Source organism: Equus quagga, chromosome 12 (assembly GCF_021613505.1).
Source record: "Equus quagga isolate Etosha38 chromosome 12, UCLA_HA_Equagga_1.0, whole genome shotgun sequence".
Classification (NCBI taxonomy): domain Eukaryota; kingdom Metazoa; phylum Chordata; class Mammalia; order Perissodactyla; family Equidae; genus Equus; species Equus quagga.
The window spans coordinates 804,697-824,686 of record NC_060278.1 but is presented as its reverse complement, the minus strand read 5'-3'; the positions used below and the strand labels follow the sequence as shown (position 1 = coordinate 824,686).

The following is a 19,990-nucleotide window of genomic DNA, read 5'->3' as shown; positions in this document are numbered from 1 at the left end:
CATTCCTACGTGAGGGGTTAATAAATGATTTTTGATGATTGCTATTGCTAGAGTAGATTGGCCAATTTAAATAAACTGTAAATAAAGGTTCACGAAGCCTTGATGTCACCAATTCCTTTAGTAAGTTAATATTTTTTTCTTCTCTCCTGTGTGGCGCCTGCCAAGAGTGGGAGTGAAAAATCTGGATTACTTGGCATTTATTGGGTAAACAGCATTTCATTTTTACACAAACGTTGACGTTAATTAAGTCTTTCAACATCTGGGATGTAGGTAAGCGTTCTGCTAATTTTGCAGAGGAGGAAATGAAATCACAGTGGCCTGGCCGATTGCCAAGGTCACTGAAAAAGTCAGTCTGAGGACTGGGAGTACAACACAGGCATTTTGGGCCGTGAATCTTCTGTGCAACGAAACTACACTCACAAGGGAAAAGCGTACTGGGGATATGTTCCTGTTTTTATGTTTCCTATCAAACCTGAAGGCCCAGCAACCTCAGGAGAATTCTTGTTTCCAGTCTCAACTTGATGAGCAAGTTCACCATAATGAGCATCACGCAAGCATCTCCAATGTCACACATTCACGTGAGCCAGAGTTTTGAAAACTACTTTTACTTTCCCATTCCTTTTTTCTCTCTTTTCTTTTCCTTTTCTTCCTTAAAAATTTATTTTATCTCACGGAACCCTACTCTTTAAAGAAAATTATTGTGATTACAAAGCTAATGATATCCAAGTCAATGTCACACTTTCTTATTTCTAAAAGCATTTTGTAGTATATGCTGTTTTGGTCATATTGCATAAATCAAAAATATAAGAACACATTTACCCATCTTTGAAAGAAAAATTGCACCATAATTGCTTAAAAATTTGTAATTACCCTGGTAATATAAAATAAGTCAAATGTAAAATCGATCCACCCCCTTTTTTTCAGTAGTTCTTTCTGATTCATTCAGGGTTGCTGTGGACAGAGGGAGACTCACGGATGGTCTATGGCAGGGCCCGGGGCAGCCCAGCCTCTGCTGAGGGTGGCCCGCAAGCCCCTGCCGTGTCGGCCCCGGATGCTGAGTGACCCTGGCAGATCTTTTCACCTCTTTGTGCTTCACTGTCCTTGTCTGTAAAATGGAGACACCAAAAGTAGTCACCCCACGGGTTATTGTGAGGATTCAATGAGTTAGTCTCTGTAAAGCATTTGGAAAAGCATTTACGTTTAATAAGTGTAACACATTTAGCAAGATGTCCAGCACACCACTATGCTATTAGGTATCAGTTATTAATGTTGTTTGAGATGTAATTGGTACATTTTTTTTCTAAAATTAGTCTGAGATAAATGTTCCCTGCTACAGAACACATGAAGCGCTGAGGGGGAAAGAAATGTTGTTAGAACAAGAGAGAGAGAGAGACGCAGCTTGGCAGAAGGCCAGGTTTCCATTTGTAGCTTATTCTGTAACATTTCCATAAACTTCCCTGGAGTACAATGAAAATCTGTGTAAAGTGATCCTCCTGGCTTTGAAGGAACCTGCGGCACCAGGGAATTCTCACAGCGAGACTGGAGCGGCTGGCGCAGAACGTCAGCCCCTTTCCCTCCCAGCACGGATGCAGGAAGAGGCGGGCCCAGCGTGTGCAGCGTGTGCAGCAGTTTTCAGTTGCTCTCAGACAGTAGCCCATTTTGATAAACATTTGCTGGGGAAGGGCAAGCACGGCTGCGCTTTACATTTTATTGGCTCCATGAAAGCCTGATCTTCGGGGAGGAGCAGCTTTATTCTGTCACTTCGGAGACAGGGACAGCTGACGAAAAGTGCTCCTTGATAAGGAAGAAAATGTTTGTAGAGTGCACACGTTAAAACTACAGCTAGATGAGCCCAAGCAGAAGTTAAGGAAGAGAGGAAGAATTTCTTATTTAGTAATCACGTGTAGGCTTGAGAGTTAAAAATATGGTTCCAAATTTGGGGTTGCTATGAAATTTTAGCTCGCGTTTCAAGCAAGGATATGGAAGACAAACCGGAAATCTGAGAGTGTTCAGTGTGCTGGTGTATGTTACAAGTGTGGAGAATCAGGTAAAAATTGAGAAAAATTCTGTAGTGTATACTAAAGTTGATAATATTGTACGACTTTAGAGAAAAATCTAAACTTAGAGATGTCCTTCTGTTTTTAATCTCAGGGACAGATGAGCTAGTGTCCCCTTGAGTTTTCACATTCCCATATAAAGTTGTAACAAATATGGATTTTAGTGAGGTAGAACACAGTGTTTGGTGTAAGAAATAAAAGGCGTTATGTGTCAACAGAATGAAATCGGTCGTTGTGACACACGGCTGGCTCTTGCTTACCAGGAGTGGTTTTGCAGCACCGTTGAAAAAACTGGAAATAACTGTGCCTTACTCAGCACTCATTTTAGGGTTGTAAAGTTTCCAACAAAATTTTCTCCAGGCATGGAAATTTAAATGATGAATTAGGAATGTATTGAATCATCCCATGCTATCGCCTCTGGGGTTTTGTTTGCCAAACTTCACCTTCCAGATGGAAAACTCTACTCGTGAAACTTCTGGTAAGTGGGTCTGTGCTTTCAAAGGGCAGTTTGGGAGATACAACAGGTTTTCAATATGCCAATAGGAAAAACAAGAAACCTTTAACAACTGTATGCAACTTTCAGGAAGAAAACCCAATTTTCGTGTTTTAAGCATCATTCAAATTTTTAGTCATTTTGCAACTAAAGTTGAACAAATGCAACTGAATACAGGGATAGAAAGTCAATCTTTTTTTTTTTTTTTTGAGGAAGATTAGCCCTGAGCTAACTGCTGCCAATCCTCCTCTTTTTGCTGAGGAAGACTGGCCCTGAGCTAACATCTATGCCCATCTTCCTCTACTTTATACGTGGGACGCCTACCACAGTATGGCATTTGCCAAGCAGTGCCATGTCCGCACCTGGGATGTGAACCGGCAAACCCCAGGCCACCGAGAAGCGGAACGTGTGAACTTAACCGCTGTGCCACTGGGCCGGCCCCTAAAAAGTCAATCTTATCTCTTCCTGTTTCCAGGACAAGAAGACCTTTTCTGGGTATTGCTTTATTGGTTATTAGATGTTGATTCTGTGCAGCCTAAAAACTAAAACGCCTTTGAGACCTTTTCACAAATTTAGCCCAGCCTTCTTGTCAACAGTTACCTCAAATCAGTTAAAAATCCATAGAAAATCCAAGCTTTAGTTGAAAAATCTGCCCCTGTTTAGAGTTTGCACTGTTCATTTTCAGACACTGCATTGAAACTGGGTCTCTTTTGAGCCATCAGTAATGATAGGTGGTCCCTGGTCGGCACTGTTACTATCACCTCTTGGAAATGCAGGATCCTGGGCCCCACCGCTGTTTTCCTGACTAAGAATCTGTTTGGACAAGATCCCTGTTGAAGACTGAGAAGCGCTGCTCTAGGCAACTCACACCTAAAAGAGGGTCTGGCTCAGAACAGGTGCTTAAGAAATGTGTTGATCGACGAACTGACTACGTGAATTAATGGTTTCCCGGGAAACTGGTCGTTAAGAAAGCATGAGGCAAAATAAATAAATAAAAATAACAACAACATACTTCGAGGGAAAATTCTAGTCAGTGCATAAAACTTGGTATTTTATCCTGAGGTGACTTAAGTGGATGCAATGCTAATTCCCAAGGCAAAGACAATTATTGGCAGTGTTCTCTTCGTGTGTAAGGCAGGAGCTCTTTCCTACAGTCTGCTACTCAAAGCCATCTTCCAATGCCTCTGCGAGGAGGGAGAGGGGTAAGGACCCCTAAATGGACTTTAGGAGCTATCTCTAAGTAGAATGTTTATCTTTATAGTTGTATAACTCATAAACTTTGGGCATGTTAGCGTGTTTTTTTCTGCCAGGGGTGGTGGTAAATTCTGAAAATAGGTTATTTGACAATGATCGGAGCAGTAAATGAATATTAAGATAGTGTGTTGGCCTGTGATTTGAAAATGACCCTCCCAAATCCTCAGCAGGGCATATGCTTTGAGCAGCGTTTCCTGTGGGGAGACCCTGCGCGCTCCAGGACAGGCCTCCTCTCCCAGCCACTGTCTTTGGACACAGGGCCAAACTGAGGGTACAGTCAGGGCACGGAGCAGCACACTGCTAACTGGCTCCTCAGGGAGTCAGAGCCATGGCCCAGGGCTCCACTCCAGGACTCCAGCTAGCCTCACTCTCTGGCCGCACGGTGGGCCAAAAAAGGATTTACTGAAGAGATGCCAGTGTGTAAAATGGAGGATGTGAAACAGTATACACTGCATACACACAACATTACACAACTCTGTGCTGTGAGCACCATTGTTCTTTAAGGTTAGCCTGTGTCTGAAGACAATAGCATCAGTCAGTGATTCTCAAGGAGACATATAAATTCACCAAGCAGTATCATATGACATGATAAAATGCTTGTGGTTAAGAAAATGTATTGATTCTGTAACAACTAAGATAAAGTCTGTTTTTGAATGGTGAAATTTTTCTCAAAATATTTCTTTATCATAGTAATCTTATACTAATTCCCTTGTTTAAAAATATAGGCTGTTGTGAGAATCAGACAAAATAATTATATTATTGTGCTATGTCTTTTCTTAAACTACTTAGTCAAAAACTATCAAAATATTTACAGAGAAAAGGTAAAGATTTCTCTTTTGGCTATTAAAGAAGATAAAAGAAAACAAAACACATAACATGTAGCTTAGACATCATCAGTGTGTGGCTGCTAAGTGAAATGAATTTAACTTTGAGTTTGATTCCCAAAATAACATGCTTGGGCATAGCTTTTCCCTAATTAGTGTCCATGTGCAACCCTGTGTCACACCCTCATTAGTTGTGAACCTTTTAAACCTGTACCCCTCCGCACACCAGCCCCGGATCAAGCTCCTGGAGGAGGAAGGGGCTTAGCAGTGATCACTGCGTTCATTCAGGAGTCGTCACGTGCCACACATTCACTCAGCTCCTTTTATGCATCATTTCAGGTAATGCTCACAACATCTCTACATTTTTATAAAAGAGGAAAGTAAGGATTAGCGAGGAAGGTAATGTGTGCAAAGCTCCCAGCTGTCAAGTGGTGGAGATGGACATGACACTTACACCCAGGATCTGACTTCAAAGTCTGTGTCCCGTCCTCTTTATGTCACTGCTGGTCCACATTGTCTTCGCAAAGAGATGGAACCAAAGACATCCCTCTCTGTTCCAGGGGTTAGGTAGTTTTAGTTTCACTTGTAGCCATTCTTGCAATTACAAGAAAAGAATATGCTGCTCTGTTAATATTTTGCTGGATCCAAAGCCAATTCCATTGATTTTAGAAGCGAAGAGAATAGTCAATAGCATTTGTCCACATAGCACTTGCTGGGAATCTGCTGTACTCTGGGCCTGGACTAGAAACATTAAAAGCTACAGAGAAGAATCAAACAGCCCATGAACTTTGGTCCATTTGGGAAATACATATGGTAATTGATATGGTGATGAATACTATGATTTTAAAATAGGAAACAATGGGCTGTGGAAACACAGTGGAAGAAGTGACTAACTTTGCCTGGGCCATCCTGGAATATTTGAGAAGGAAGGTAAAAGTAGAAGGGTGTCTTGAAGGATGAAGAGGAATTTCCAGAGCAGGTAGAAGTGGGATAGGTTGAGAGAATGGCGTGCACAAGATGTGAGGGTCTAAACAGATGGTGAACTGGGGGAACTAGAAGCAGCTTAATCCCAGAAGGATTGAGATTTATTCCAACTGTACAGACAATTTGTGGAGAATTTAGCTGAACTGTCTAGGCATAGTTCATTTGGAAAGAAGAAGAGATACATTTTGATTTGGGGATAGGCCCGGTTGGAGAAAAAGAATCAATACTTGGATAGGAGATGGGGGTTCCTGAAAGGAGGTGGGGTTATTGGGCAGAACCCTTGACTTGTTTTGCAGATTACTCAGAGATGGTACTAGCTGGAGCCAACTACGGAATTGCAACAACAGGATCAATCTGACCCTTGTGGATCTTCTCTTTCTTTCTGTTATCCACTGAGGAGTACTCCTGCTTAGGTAAACTTCAGAATTCATCTTCACACCTGTCCCAATAAATGGTTTCTAAGGAGGGAGGGGAAGAATTTAGAGGATTTGAGAAAGGAGATCTTGCTCAATTGGCTTCTCCCATATGACTTCATAAATATTCAGTTTGTTTATGTAAAAGTGATACTGATTATAGCTGTAATGAAACACCAACATCTGTAGGATGCTGGCAATGTTCAGACTTCTGCTGTGTCATCTTATTTCATTCCTTAGTAACTCCATAACATAGGTACTAGGTGTACCCCCATTTTGTATGAGACTGAGTCCTAGAGAGGTTGAGAAACATGCCCAGATCAAGCAGTCTGTCAGGAGCAGAGCTGAGATTTGAGCTCAAGCCCAGCTGGGCGTCCAGGAAAGTAAACTTTGCTACCTCCATATGGCAGACTCTCCTGTGTATCTCCAGCTACACAGCAGCATGGTAACAATTATTCAATACCACTAAATAAATACTAAGCTTCTCTTAATTTTTTGATAAAACTGAACTCATTTCACGCAGTCATCACTTTCACAGAGTTTTGCTCACTTAGCATGGCTGAGCAAATAGAATTTAAATAGGTTGAAAGGAACCTTGGCTACAGTGGACGATTTATGACTTTGTCCAGGTTTCTGCAGTTTACAAACTGGAAGCAGCCCTGTACTCACTCAGAAACTCTTTCAATGTTTGAAAAGAGGTACATATAAAATGCCATTACTTTTATCCCTTTCGAGCTGTCTACTCATGAGTGAAAAGAACCAGGGTGAGCCTTGATCGAACAGTCTGCTTCAGGTGGAGGAGAAGAGATGGTGGAGCGCAAGGTTAACCCTGCGGACATGCAGCTCTCCCACAAAACTCTCGTGCATTTGCTGGCTAAAGTATAGAATAATAGTGCAAGCTTCTTAAATTTCCATCCCTAGATTCCTGGAAACTAATTTGGATAAAATAAGAACGCTTTCATGTACCTTTCCAGAAGGTAAAAGTTAGACATTAACTCTTTAAATGACTTTCACATTTATATTTATTTGAAGTTATTTTTCCATTTTTAAAATTTTCTTATATAGCCATGATATTTTCCCACAGTTCTTTGATCAAAATTTAGTAGAATTTATGATACAAAATATTTTGAAGCAGAAGGCAAAAACGCTGGATCAGAGTTTTCCGATTTTTGTTTATTTTCACTGGCATATGCTGTTTTGACTAAAAAAAAAAATGACAGTAGTAAAAGAAAAAATCTTATATAAGCCTGAACTTTATGAACGCATGAAGAAAAGGTCCATGAAAGGCTGCCTTCTCCTTCAACTGCAAGGGCATAGCTCCTAGACCGTGTGGACTTTGAAGGTCGCCTCGTCCAAGAGCCTAAAGGAAAATTTCCCATTCTCTTTCGGTGTGCTGCCACTCGAACAGGAAGTCTAGTGGAGGAGTATTTATTTGCAAAACAGCCTCATAATAATCCTGAACTGATCTGATCTGAGAGAAAACTAGTGCTTCAGGACAGCCAGTATGATATGTCTCAATAGTAAAACCAAACTTTAATGTATCTATTTATATGAGCTAAAAAAATATATGGCAGTTTGAAAATAAACTTTAGGTTTTATCTTGCCACAAGCTCTAAGACAATGGTGTGGGAGAGTAACTCAGTTTTCTCCATTCACCCTGGTTTGTAGGTAAATATCAGTTATCTGAACTGACGGTTATTTAGTCCCGAGAAGGAGGCCCAGTGTAGAGATGTCTCTTGGATGTTTATTTATCTCTGAATCTCTTTTACCCTATACTTTAACTGGATCCCTTTTTGGAAGCCTGCTTTAAACATTACGAACATCAGAATAGCTTGTCATGGGGTAAACATTGCTTTTGTAACGAGAGGCTCAGTGGACTTAATTCCTAACTGTGCTTCCTTACTGAAAGAGGGGGCGTGCTCTGCTGCAAAGAATGCAACTAATATCTGTTTTGAAGGGTAAAATAGAACTGTTTATATTCTAACAAAAGGACGTTCAACAGCTCCGTTAATCTACGGTTTCTTCTATATATCCTAAATCCACAAACTCTGCCAATTTTGAACACCATAAGTAAATAGAAGACAAAGACATTCTAAGTCTTAAACCGTCTGAAGCCAAGAAAAAGAACACATGTAAAAAGGAGCCAAATGCAAACATAATTATACATCCACTGTTTTCCATGTTTTGGGTTTGGAACGAAACTGCTGCACAATCCACTCAGGGAATCTTTACGTTTCTAGGTCCATCTTTGTCCCCATCTACTATTTCTATTCTATGACAGCCTACCATTTTCAGCTTAACTTGTAGAGAGAAGTGAGTTTCCTAATAACTTAATTAGGCTATATTTATCATCTACCAACCAGAAACTGACAGTAATGACAAGAATTTCTTCACCTATCTGCACTTTATTCATGTCCTTTAAGAACTTCTGCTACATTTTAAACATCTCAGCAGTGGTGAGATACACAGCTATCTATCCATCAATCTATTAACAATCCACCCATCCAACATCTAGATAATTGAGATAATAATATTTGAAATCAGAAAATGATGAAAAGAGACCACACATTTTATACTCTGAATTTATATAAAGAAAATTTGTTATGCTTAACGTTCATGGACATAGATATTCAATTCATACATATCTCTTATTTAAGGTTCATCTTTATTAGCTGGAACACTAATATACCTGCACGTTGTATCCTCCTGAGACAGTGACTAAATTAACATCATACTGTTGCTAGACTCTAAGTCAGTCCAAATTCAAACAGAGAGTTCTGGTTAAACGTGGAGTATTGACAACATGTGTCAACCGCCTCTTCCTACTAAAACCCAAATACAATGACAGGAAAGGAATTTTTCAAAAAATCTATTAACCTATAAAGACAACAGGGAGATTTCAGGGATAAACATTTACACTCATTTTGGAAGGACAGAGTTGGAGGAGTGATGTGTGACTTCGCAAAGCAGGAGGAATTATAGAAATTATAATCTGAGAGCCTGCAGATGTGCATGTGCCCACAGAACCTCTGAGAGGGTCATCACTCCAAGGCACAGGCCTCACACGGGGTGGCTGTGAACTGGACGGTGACTGAAATCTAAATACATCGAAATATACCTACTTGGAAATTATGTACCCTAATCTGACAATTCATCACTTAGGATAGTCTCTTGACCATGAGGAAAATGTTTACTTCTGTATTTTTTTTTAAAGATTTTTTATTTTTCCTTTTTCTCCCCAAAGCCCCCTGGTACATAGTTGCACATCTTAGTTGTAGGTCCTTCTAATTGTGGCATGTGGGATGCTGCCTCAGCATGGCCTGATGAGTGGTGCCATGTCCGCACCCGGGATTCGAACCGATGAAATACTGGGCCGCCTGCAGCAGAGCGCAGGAACTTAACCACTCGGCCACGGGGCCGGCCCCTTACTTCTGTATTTTTGATACAATTATTGTTTCAAAAGATGTGGATCTAGATTAAATGAAATAATGTAAAGTAATATTTATCATAATTTCATTATACAATGATAATTAGCCATTTAAAAATTAGTAAATCATAGTGATGGTTGCGTAACAGTGTAAATGTGCTAATGTCACTGAAATGTATTCCTAAAAATGGTTAAAACAGTATATTTTCTATGTATATTTTACCACAGTAAAAATAATTTAGTAAAGACAGAAAATTATAAAGAATCAAATAAGAATCAAGTTTATGACATCACGAAGGATTAAGATTTTTGTTAATTTCCTCCCAGACAAAAATATTTTCTATACTTGATAAATATTGCATATTTGGGGTCATATTGTAACCAAACTCAATGGATTCGTCCCTCGGTGAGTGAGGAGCTGAAAAGCACAACCAAGTCAGAAGCAGGTGAAGAAAGGTTTATTGCTTGCACAAGCAATGGAGAACACTGGGGGACAGCTCCCAAGGCAGTGTCTCCCTGAACAGGGATTTCAAGGGTCCTTTTAATGTTAGATCAGAGGAAGTTCATGAGTATTCAGTTAAGGAAAAGGAGGGAGATTGGGGTGTACTGCATAACAGCTATGTCTTTTAAGGTGCATGCAATGCATGTATACATGCTACTTCTTTCGTTACATGATCTAAAGATGGCTGCTTGGACCCTCCTAGAGGAGGAGAATTTAAGATGTTAATGAAGGCAGGTCACTTCAGGGCATTAGAGCTGGTGTAAGCTGGTGTGGCTATCTCGCAAGAGATTGCTGTTGGATTCTTCTTGTTCTTTTCAGAACTTTGTCTGAATAACATCTGACAGTTTCTGCTAGTTGTTAACTGTGTTCTCAGTAACCCTTTTCCTACCTATCTTCCTAGCTACGTGGTTACAATATTAAATGAAAAAATTAATATTTTGCGAATTTGTTCATAATTCTATTCTGTCCATTCTCTTATCATGCTGTGAATTCTTCAAAATCATTTTATAGACTATCAGTCAATAATACATCTGTACCATGGTTTATGTCACTGTGCCCTTACTGTTGGACATTTAGCTCTTATTTCCAATTCTTGCCAGCACAGATAGTGCTGAAAATATTCTTTCACTTACTCTTTGTCAACATCTCTACTTACTTCTGAAGTATATTCCTAAAGCATAATCTTAGAATTGGGATTATGGGATCAATATATATGATCTATTTTGGACCTTCATACGTGTTTTGTAAATTGTTTTCCAAAAACTTTGTCACAATTTACACTCTCACAGTATACTGGTGCTTGTCTCACTACATCCTTAATAGCATATAGTATTACCTTTACAAAAGAATTTATTCATGAAGTGATAAATGATATCATAGCGCTTAATTTATACTAGCTTCATCATGAGTGATTTTATATGCTTATTGGCCATTGGTCATTTTTCTTTTAGAAATTCTGTCCTGATTTTTGACCACTCTTCTGGAGTATATGCTTTTCAGGTGAATTTGCTAAAACTATTTATATACTCCAGATATTATATATGATGTATTATGCAAAAACATTTCTCAGTCTTTCCTAAAAAATTTTTGCTTATTGTACGTATTTGAGTATTGAAATTTGGATTTTTAAAACATTGTCTCCTAAATTTTAAAAAGAGATAAGTCAAGAATGTAAGTGTTTGGAAAGTATTGTATCTTGAAAACTGAATTTGCCATGTTCATGACTTCTGCTTTAGATCAATTTCCATTTTGAAAGTGAAAAGGCAAAATATTAAAAATTTTAGGACACATCCATATATCTAGAGAGAAATTTATAGATTTTTTTATTCCTATATTGGGAAAGAAAAAAATTCAATAGCGTTAAGTTTTTTTCTTAAGTACCTAGAAGAAGAGAAAATTTTACCCAAAGAAGTTGATGTAAGGATATAATATGGGTAAAAACATGAATTACTTAAAATACAAAACAAAATTACATAAAATTATAAAGCAAAAAATTCCAAAAAATGCCAGTCGAGAATGAAAGGATGTTACTGCAAATCTTTCAGATATTAAAAAGAAAATGGAGAAATTTTATGCGAATAATTGCAAGAATGTAAATGAAATAGACAAATCTGTAAAAATAACTTGTCAAAATTGACATGAACTAGAAAATCTAAACAGTCTCTTATCTATTAAAAAATAGAATTTGTTATATAAAAACATCTTCTCATAAAGAGCACAGCAGGCTCAGATTAGTCATTAATCAATTCTATCAAACATTAAGTGAAAAATAATACCAATCATATGCAATATCTTTTAGAAAAAAGTGACAGTAGAATCATTTTCCGTCTTGTTTTATGAGGCTAGCGTAACTGTATCACTTTTCTACTGCTGTGTTGTGAAGCATCACAAAAATCAGTGGTGTAAAGAGCAACGGTGTATTATTTCTAGGATTCTGGTCCCAGTCGCATGGTACTGCTCACTGTAAAGTGAGCTGGCGTCACTCCTGCCGCAGCACTCAGAAGCAGGTGGGCAGGGCTGCGAGGGCCCCATTAGCCTACCCTTCACGTGTGGGGCATTAGCAGGGATCACTAGAAGGCTGCAGTGATTTTCTCTCCATGTGCTCTCTCATCACTGAATTACCTGGAGCTGGATTCCAACAGATCGAAAGCGGAAGCTGCCAGCCCAGCAGTCATAAACAGGGAACTGGTATGGTGTCGCCACATTCTAGTGGTTAGAGCAAGACACAAGGCCAACCCTGACTGACGAGAAGGGGACAGAGACTGAGCTGCTAGATAGTGGTGGTAGCATTCATGTGTAGAAATTATAAGGGTTGGGGCAGAGATACCTGCAGAAAATTTATCATGACGACTTTGATATCAAAACCTGACAAAGACACCTCAAGAAAAAAAATTAAAAACACAAATATCTCTCAGGAACTATATGCAAATGTCCTTAACAAAATGTTAGCAAAATACGCAAATGTTGAATGCAAAAATATAAAAAAAATTACCATGACCTAGTGGAGTGTATACAAAGAATGCAAGTTTGGTTTAACATTTGAAAAGCAATCAGTATAATTCATAATATTAATAGATAAAAGGAGAAAATGATTTCAGTAGATGTACAAAATGAATTTGACGAAACAATACCTATTAATGATTTTTAAAAATTAGAGAACTAGGCACAGAAGGGAGCTTCCTCAGTATTCCACACTAAAGGAAGCATCTACAATTAACATTAGGCTGAATGCTGAAAGTCAGCATTTTCCATTTAAGATTGGGAATAAACATTAAATGTTGAAACGAAGGTCCTAGTGGGTGTGATAAAGCAAGGAACGAAACAAAATAATGCAGACTGAAAAGGAAGCAGGGAAGGTCTCTCTACTTCCAAGAGATCTGATTGTTTACATGGAAAATCCTGTGGAATCTACAAAGTAACTACTAGACTTAACAAGTAAATTAAGCCAAGAGGCAGGATAAAGAGTCAATAAACAAAAAACAATTGTATTTCTAAATACTAGAATGCTCTACTTGGAAAAAAAATTTTAATGTCATTTTCAATATCCTTAGAAAACACAAAATACTTAATAAATTTAACAAAAGCAGAGCAAGACTTCCACAATAAAAAATATAAACCCTAGCTGAGTGAAAATAAGTAATACCTAAAGAAAGAGACATATGCCACTTTCAGGGATCAGAAGAGTCAATATTGTTAATATGTCATTTCTCCTCAAATTTATTTATAGATTCAATGCAATAGCAATCAAAATCCTCAAATTCCTTTGTAGAATTGACAAGTTGATTTTAAAATTTAGGCAGGAAACAAAAGACTTAGAATAGTCAAAGGAGTCTTGAAAATTAAACAAATTCAGAAGAGAAAACACCCGACTTCAAGACTTGCTGTCAAGCTGCAGTAATCAGGACCGTGGTGCCAGGGCGAGGATAAGCAGATGGTGCCACTGGGGCAGGATGCACAGCCCGTGGGTTTGCTGACGCATGCGGGATGCACTGTTTCTCAGGACAGCCATCAGGGCGATTCTGTAATGAAAGTTCTGTCAACAAATGGTGCTGGGGGCTCTGGAGCCACAGCCTGTAGCTGTACTACAAACAGAATTCCTTTGACACGGATTATCCAAAATATAAATGCTCAAATTATAAATCTTCTAGAATAGAAGAATATCTTCAAGGCTTTCATGTAGAAAATTATCATGCGGGGCACAGAAAAAAGCAACCAACAGAAGAAGAAAAATTAATAAATTAGACTATATCAAATTATAAGCTTCATCAAAAGACATCATTAAGAAACAGAAAAGGCAAGCCATTAACTAGAAAAAGAAAATAATCTCCAAACATAATCTGACCAAAAAAACCCCCAAAACTTATTTTCAGAATAAACAACTCCTATAACTCAATAGCAAAAAAAGTAAACAGTAAAAAATAAGCAAAGATTAGAACAAGCATTTCACAAAAAGTGCTCAGCATCATTGTAACTAAGAAAATCCAAATTAGAACCACAATAAACTGCTACTACAGGGATGGGCCCAGCGGCATAGCAGCTGGGTTCACACATTCCACTTTGGCGGCACGGGGTTTCCTGGTTTGCTGCCCGGGTGTAGACCGGCTTGTTAAGCCATGATGTAGCAGGCGTCTCACATATAAAGTAAAGGAATATGGGCACTGATGTTAGCTCAGGGCCAGTCTTCCTCAGCAAAAAGAGGAGAATTGGCGGCAGATGCTAGCTCAGGGCTAATCTCCCTCAAAAATAAATAAATACGTAAATAAATAAATAAATAAGCTACTACTACACATCCACTAGAATGGCTGAAATTTTAAAAAAAGACAGTACACGAGAGTAAAGATGCGTTGCTGGTGGTTGTGTAAAATGTTACAAATACCAACGAAAATGGTTTTGCAGTTTCTCGTAAAGTTAAATATACACCTACTAAACCAATCTATATGCAAATGAAATAGCATTGTTTACATATTGGTCCATTCTGTTTCCTGTGAAACCACAGAAGAAAACAATTTAATTTTTTTCTTCTTTTGCTGAGGAACATTTGCCCTAAGCTGACATCTGCTGCCAGTCTTCCTCTTTTTCTACGTGAGCTGCCGCCATGGCATGGGCACTGACGGACAAGTGGTGTGAGTCCACACCTGGGACCCAAACCCAGGCCGCCAAGGCAGAGCGTGCTGAACTGAACCGCTGGGCCACCTAGGCTCGCCCCACAATTTAATTTTTTAAAACATCAAAATAGTTTTCTAATTTCCAGACTTTTTAGCTTTGACTTGGGTAATAAATGGTTCTGTTTCATTCTTCTTAAACTTGGATCACTTTACAGACGTACCTTACAGTGAGAGTATTACAAGGGGACCTGGACACTTTGATTGTAAATATAGCAAAGAGTAACATGAAATGATTAACACACCTAAAGCAATTCAGAAAAAATGGACTATGTGTTGGGTTATAAATTAGACAAGAGCTCAAATAGTATAATTAATGTCAAACAAATGTAATGTCTCTGAATGAACGTGCCGTGGTGGGGGGGCACTTTGGAAAGTCTGAAGACTGCTCCAGCTCACAGACCGGTGCAGCAAAGACAGACCAAACTGAGAGGTTTGTGTATCTGACCTTCCATGTGAGAAGAAACAAGGAACAGCTATTTTCTAAACTCTAGCTCCTAAATGAAATTATGTGGATGATTGCCTTTAAAATTTTTTATTCAAAAATTTATCTGCAAAATATATAAGAAGTAAAATGTGAACTTTTGCTACTATACAAAGCTGTTTCTTCTACAGTGATTTCAACCCTTGTAAAGCGAACAGCAGATTTTGGAACTCAACAGCATGCGACTTTGAGGCTTTCCCATATGTTAACATGAAATTACCAAAATGCGGAGTAGAAATTGGGCTAAACCGATATATTCTCTAAATGGTATTGGCAGTAGTCAGGCTACCCATAGGCTGCTTATATTTTAAAATAATTTTAATTCTAGGTTAGAAATGCAGAGAGCAGATGTGCCCTATACTCTACGTTTGACAGACTGGTTTGATTGCGGAGGCCCCGGATCACGTGAAGCTGGGCTTGGGACACGAGTCTGGCCCACGCCAGCTCTGCTGACACTGCAGACAGAAAGGAGAGAGGGGAATTCAGGGTGTGCTCAGGCCACAGAAAAATGATCTAGCCTGCAGCAGTCAGAAATGCGGCCTGACCCTGGGTTCTGTGGAGAGTGCAGCCTGCTCTCAGCTCACGGGAGGGAATTCTATTTTACCAGAAATCCATGTTACTCCGCTTACTCTTTTTCAGTAAAAGCAAAACAAAATAATTAGCAGTTTCTAACAAGGGAGTTGATGTTTGATGTCTTGATTTTTCAGTTTTGTTGCTCCCTAGTTTTTCTTGTTTTCCCCTGGCTGCCTTTAAAAGGGTTTTAAGTACCGATCCAGGGATCCAGGGACATACTCTACAGCGTGTGACACAATTCAGAATGCCTGCAGTAGTACAGAATAGTTGCTTTGCGTTCAACATTCCTGGGGGTTCTCTCTATTAACAAAGAATTTGTTGGTGAAGATAAGAGAAGAACACTGATATTTACTTGGCTTCTACGATGACTCTGCTAGGTGATCCTGTAACATTTTAATATTTGTGTATATAACTAAACATACAGCAAACATTTCTGGTTGAGGAAGCCATGTCAGAGAAGCCAAGACAACACAGCAAGCGGCCAAGGACTGAAACCCTGCACTCTTGTCACAGTGCCCAACTGTAAGCTCTCAGCCATTGGTTCCATGCAAGTGAGGGGATGAGCAAATGGATGAATTAAGGAATGAATTAATGTGTGGACAAACTATGAAATGCAAGAGGTTAAAAACTAAGGTGTATGGAGCCGGCTCCATGGTGCAGTGGTTAACTTCCCATGCTCCTCTTCAGTGGCCTGGGGTTCACAGGTTCAGATCCCGGGTGCAGACCTACACACACTGCTCATCAAGCCATGCTGTGGTGGCATCCCACACACAAAATAGAGGAAGATTGGCACAGATGTTAGCTCATGGCCAATCTTCCTCACCCAAAAAATAATAAATTAAAAATAAATAAATAAAACTAAGGAGTATTTCCCAACCATGAGGAGTTTATAATGTATTAGGGCATGTGAAAAATACATGCACACAACTATACAGTGAAACAGGATATGAAGAAGTGTCTTAAGACCAAAGATCCATGACTTCTCAATGAAGCAAGAAATTATGTCAAGCAAAGGTTTTATATGGGAGACGGGTGACTCTGAGATTAATAAATGGGAGGGTTTTAGGAGGCAGCACAAAGTGGGCATTTCTGGAGGGTAGCAACCTTAGCACAGAGATTCCTAAAAAATCGTGTATCATATTTCTGTCAAGAAAAAAACAAAAGCACTAATTTATGGAAAAGATTTTAAAATACTCAGAGTATATATATAAATATATAGATATAGATATAGATAGATCATATTGTGCTATATGCAAGATACGTTGAAGAAATGTAATATGAGAGAAGAACTGACAGGGCAGAAATGACATCAATAAAAGATATTAGAAATGTAATATGAGAGAAGAACTGACAGGGCAGAAATGACATTAATAAAAGATATTAGAAAGGAACAAATATCTGGTTTTCTGTGGAGGAAGTGGTCATTCATTTTTGGTGTTATTGGCAAAAATGGTATGATGGTAGCAGATATTTGTAGAACTTTACTATGTACCACATTGTGCTAAGTATTATCTCAGCCTTTAAAATAGCCTTCTGAGTAAGTGTTAGCTCCATTTTATGAAGAGACAACGGAAGCTGGAGAAGGTACGTAACTGGTCTGGAGTCGTACAGGTAGGAAGTCAAGGTCCAGGCGGGAAAGGGTTTGAGTTGGACTCTGAGAGACGGGTAGAGTTTCAGTGTGTGAAGATGGCTTGTGTTGTTCCGTCCACACTGGGGAGGTGAGGTGAATGAAGTCCTAAAGTTGAAGGAAAAATGCTTAGTTTATGGGAACACAAGGAATATTTGGGGAATAGGGAGAGAACCTAAGGGTAGTTTGGAATAAAGAAAACAAGCAACCATAACAACAGCAAAAGAAAGACAGAAAGAAAGAGCAAAAAAGGAAGCTCTTGTGTCTGGTTAAAGAATTTGGATATGGGCACCAGCCCGGTGGCACAGTGGTTAAGTTCACACGTTCTGCTTCTCGGTGGCCTGGGGTTCACTGGTTCGGATCCCGGGTGCGGACATGGCACCACTTGGCAAGCTATGCTGTGGTAGGCATCCCACGTATAGAGGAAGATGGGCATGGATGTTAACTCAGGGCCAGTCTTCCTCAGCAAAAAGAGGAGGATTGGCAGTAGTTAGGCTAATCTTCCTCAGAAAGAAAAAAAAAAATTGGATCCCTAGGAAGCAGTGACTATAAACTGGATTAGGCATGGGGCCAGTGGCTGTGTCTTATGTATCTTTGTTTCTTCTTATAATATCTAATAAAACGCTTTGAAAATGTTTCCATGAATGGAAGAATTAACAACCAGAGATGAATTTTAGGAAGCTTAATTTATAGGGGCTGTGTGCATGGATAAAAGTAGACAAGTTTTAGAGACTACTGTGTACTCCTTTCACTTTCTTAAAATTTTTCTAGGCCGAATTCACATTTCATGTCAGAAGAACAGTACCTTTGTCGTCAGAAGATGGGAGTCCAAACAGGCAAGCTTTTTGTTCATATTATTTCCCCCTAAGTTTCAAGCATTGTTTCTGTTCTTGTAAGTTCTAGTTGTTCTTAAACCAGTCCTTTACACTGTGTTATTCACTCATAAGATATTTTTCATGCGAGGCATAACTGGAGCCCTGTTCTTCTCAGGCTTGTGATATCGACATGTAATCCTGAAGGTCTGCTGTCACTTCTGCTTCCTACTTCCCTAAAAAGGTTAAGATGAATCTGAATCACACCCAATTCTGCATGAGCAAATGTTGTCTGGAAAATTCCAGAGTTTTTACATTTTCTGTGTCTCCGGCAAGTCATTTGGCTGAATTGCTCCCGAGTCCTGCCTATATCTGTGTTTCCCTCCTCCTTTCTGGGCTCGACCTGTGGGGCAGTCTTTCAGGGCCCTGACTCTCCCACAGATTCTGTTGTTCTAAAGTGGCTGAGCGGTCTTGTGCCTCAGCCTTAGATCTAGAAAGGACTCTCATTCCCACTTTCTGGTCATTATGGCTTAGAGAAACGCAGAAAAAAACCTTTATAAAGATGATTTAAATTTTTTAAAAAGAAATTTCTCCAATAACATAATATTTTGAATATTCAAAATATTGATCAGTATTACATTTGAGTTTACTGGGAATTTTGACTATATAATTCATTCAACTAATTATATTATTGTCTATTATAATTGCAACTAGAGTTTCTCTGTATCCAAATGTATTTGAAACAAGAAAAATTAAATATAAAGAAAAATTAGGGTAAGTAGGAACAAAAATAGGTTGATATAGTTTGAAGAAAGAAGAAGAAAGATACTAGACGCTAAAGATGGTCATTTATATGGTTCATTACTGAATCTGGCTTTCATTTTCCTGGCTGCTAAGTGAAAGGGAAAACATGTCATATTGCATAGATTCTATTTCCTGACAGGTAGATGCACACACATTTGTCTGCAGAAATAACATTTTTCTTAATTTAAACACAAACAGAAATTTTCTGTCTAGCGTTATAAAAAGATCTTTGAGTTAGATAGTAAATTATATTTTCCATTACAATTTAATAAAATTTTATGAATAATCGTTTTTTTATAGACAGCACAAATGGCCTACATTGCCTATTTTTTGCACACTTTCATCTGGATAATAAAAACAACTTGGAGGAAAAATATAGGGGAGTGGTTTCTTCAGGCCTGACCTGCCTTTTATTCTTATCTGCCACGGGGTCTGAACAAGAGGAGTCAGAATCAAATCTATAAAGCGATGCAAATGGAGGCTGGCTGCCTGTGATGGGGATTGATAACACCTACAGTGTAAGTTCAGTCACAGAATCATGGGGGAGTTGAGCAGAAGAGCAACTTAGGCTGGATAAGTCCAGTCCCTTCATTCGCAAGTGGAAAAACTGAGGCCAGGTGCAGATGGGACCCCAGTTTGTCCAGGGCGTTGGGTGTGCCAGTGTCGCATCTGGACAGACCCACTCCTGTCTTTCAGAACAAAGGATGGCACGGGCTCTGTTTTGGCAGGTCTCCACTATCCTACCCAACCTTACTACCCCATTCTTTCTCTTACAGCCATTGAGAAGAGATTACACATAAAATTCAGGAATTGAAATGAAGCTTAATAGAGTCAGTAGAATCCTAAGTGTACAATTTTGTTTAAAGTTAACATGACGTGTGTCCTTTATAATCTCAAATCAAACGTTCATGATGAATTTCGGGGAAAAGTCTCAATTTAATGCAATATTCTCTTTTCGTTAAAGGTGATTTATACAGTATATAACTAAAGGTGACTGACTTTTACTTATTCCACAAGTCGAAAAAAAATAATTCATCAAAGCTTATGCCTAATTCAAGTTTAGTGGTTATCGTCA

At 38.9% G+C, this 19,990-nt stretch overlaps 1 long non-coding RNA gene across 1 annotated transcript; it reads left to right on the top strand.

Moving 5' to 3' along the window:
- The first annotated feature begins 1,923 nt into the window (after positions 1 to 1,923).
- Positions 1,924 to 18,133, top strand: LOC124248459 (uncharacterized). Its single transcript, XR_006891046.1, has 3 exons — positions 1,924 to 2,047; positions 5,909 to 6,025; positions 18,071 to 18,133. It is a non-coding gene; the product is annotated as an uncharacterized LOC124248459 (long non-coding RNA).
- Positions 18,134 to 19,990: the final 1,857 nt, after the last annotated feature.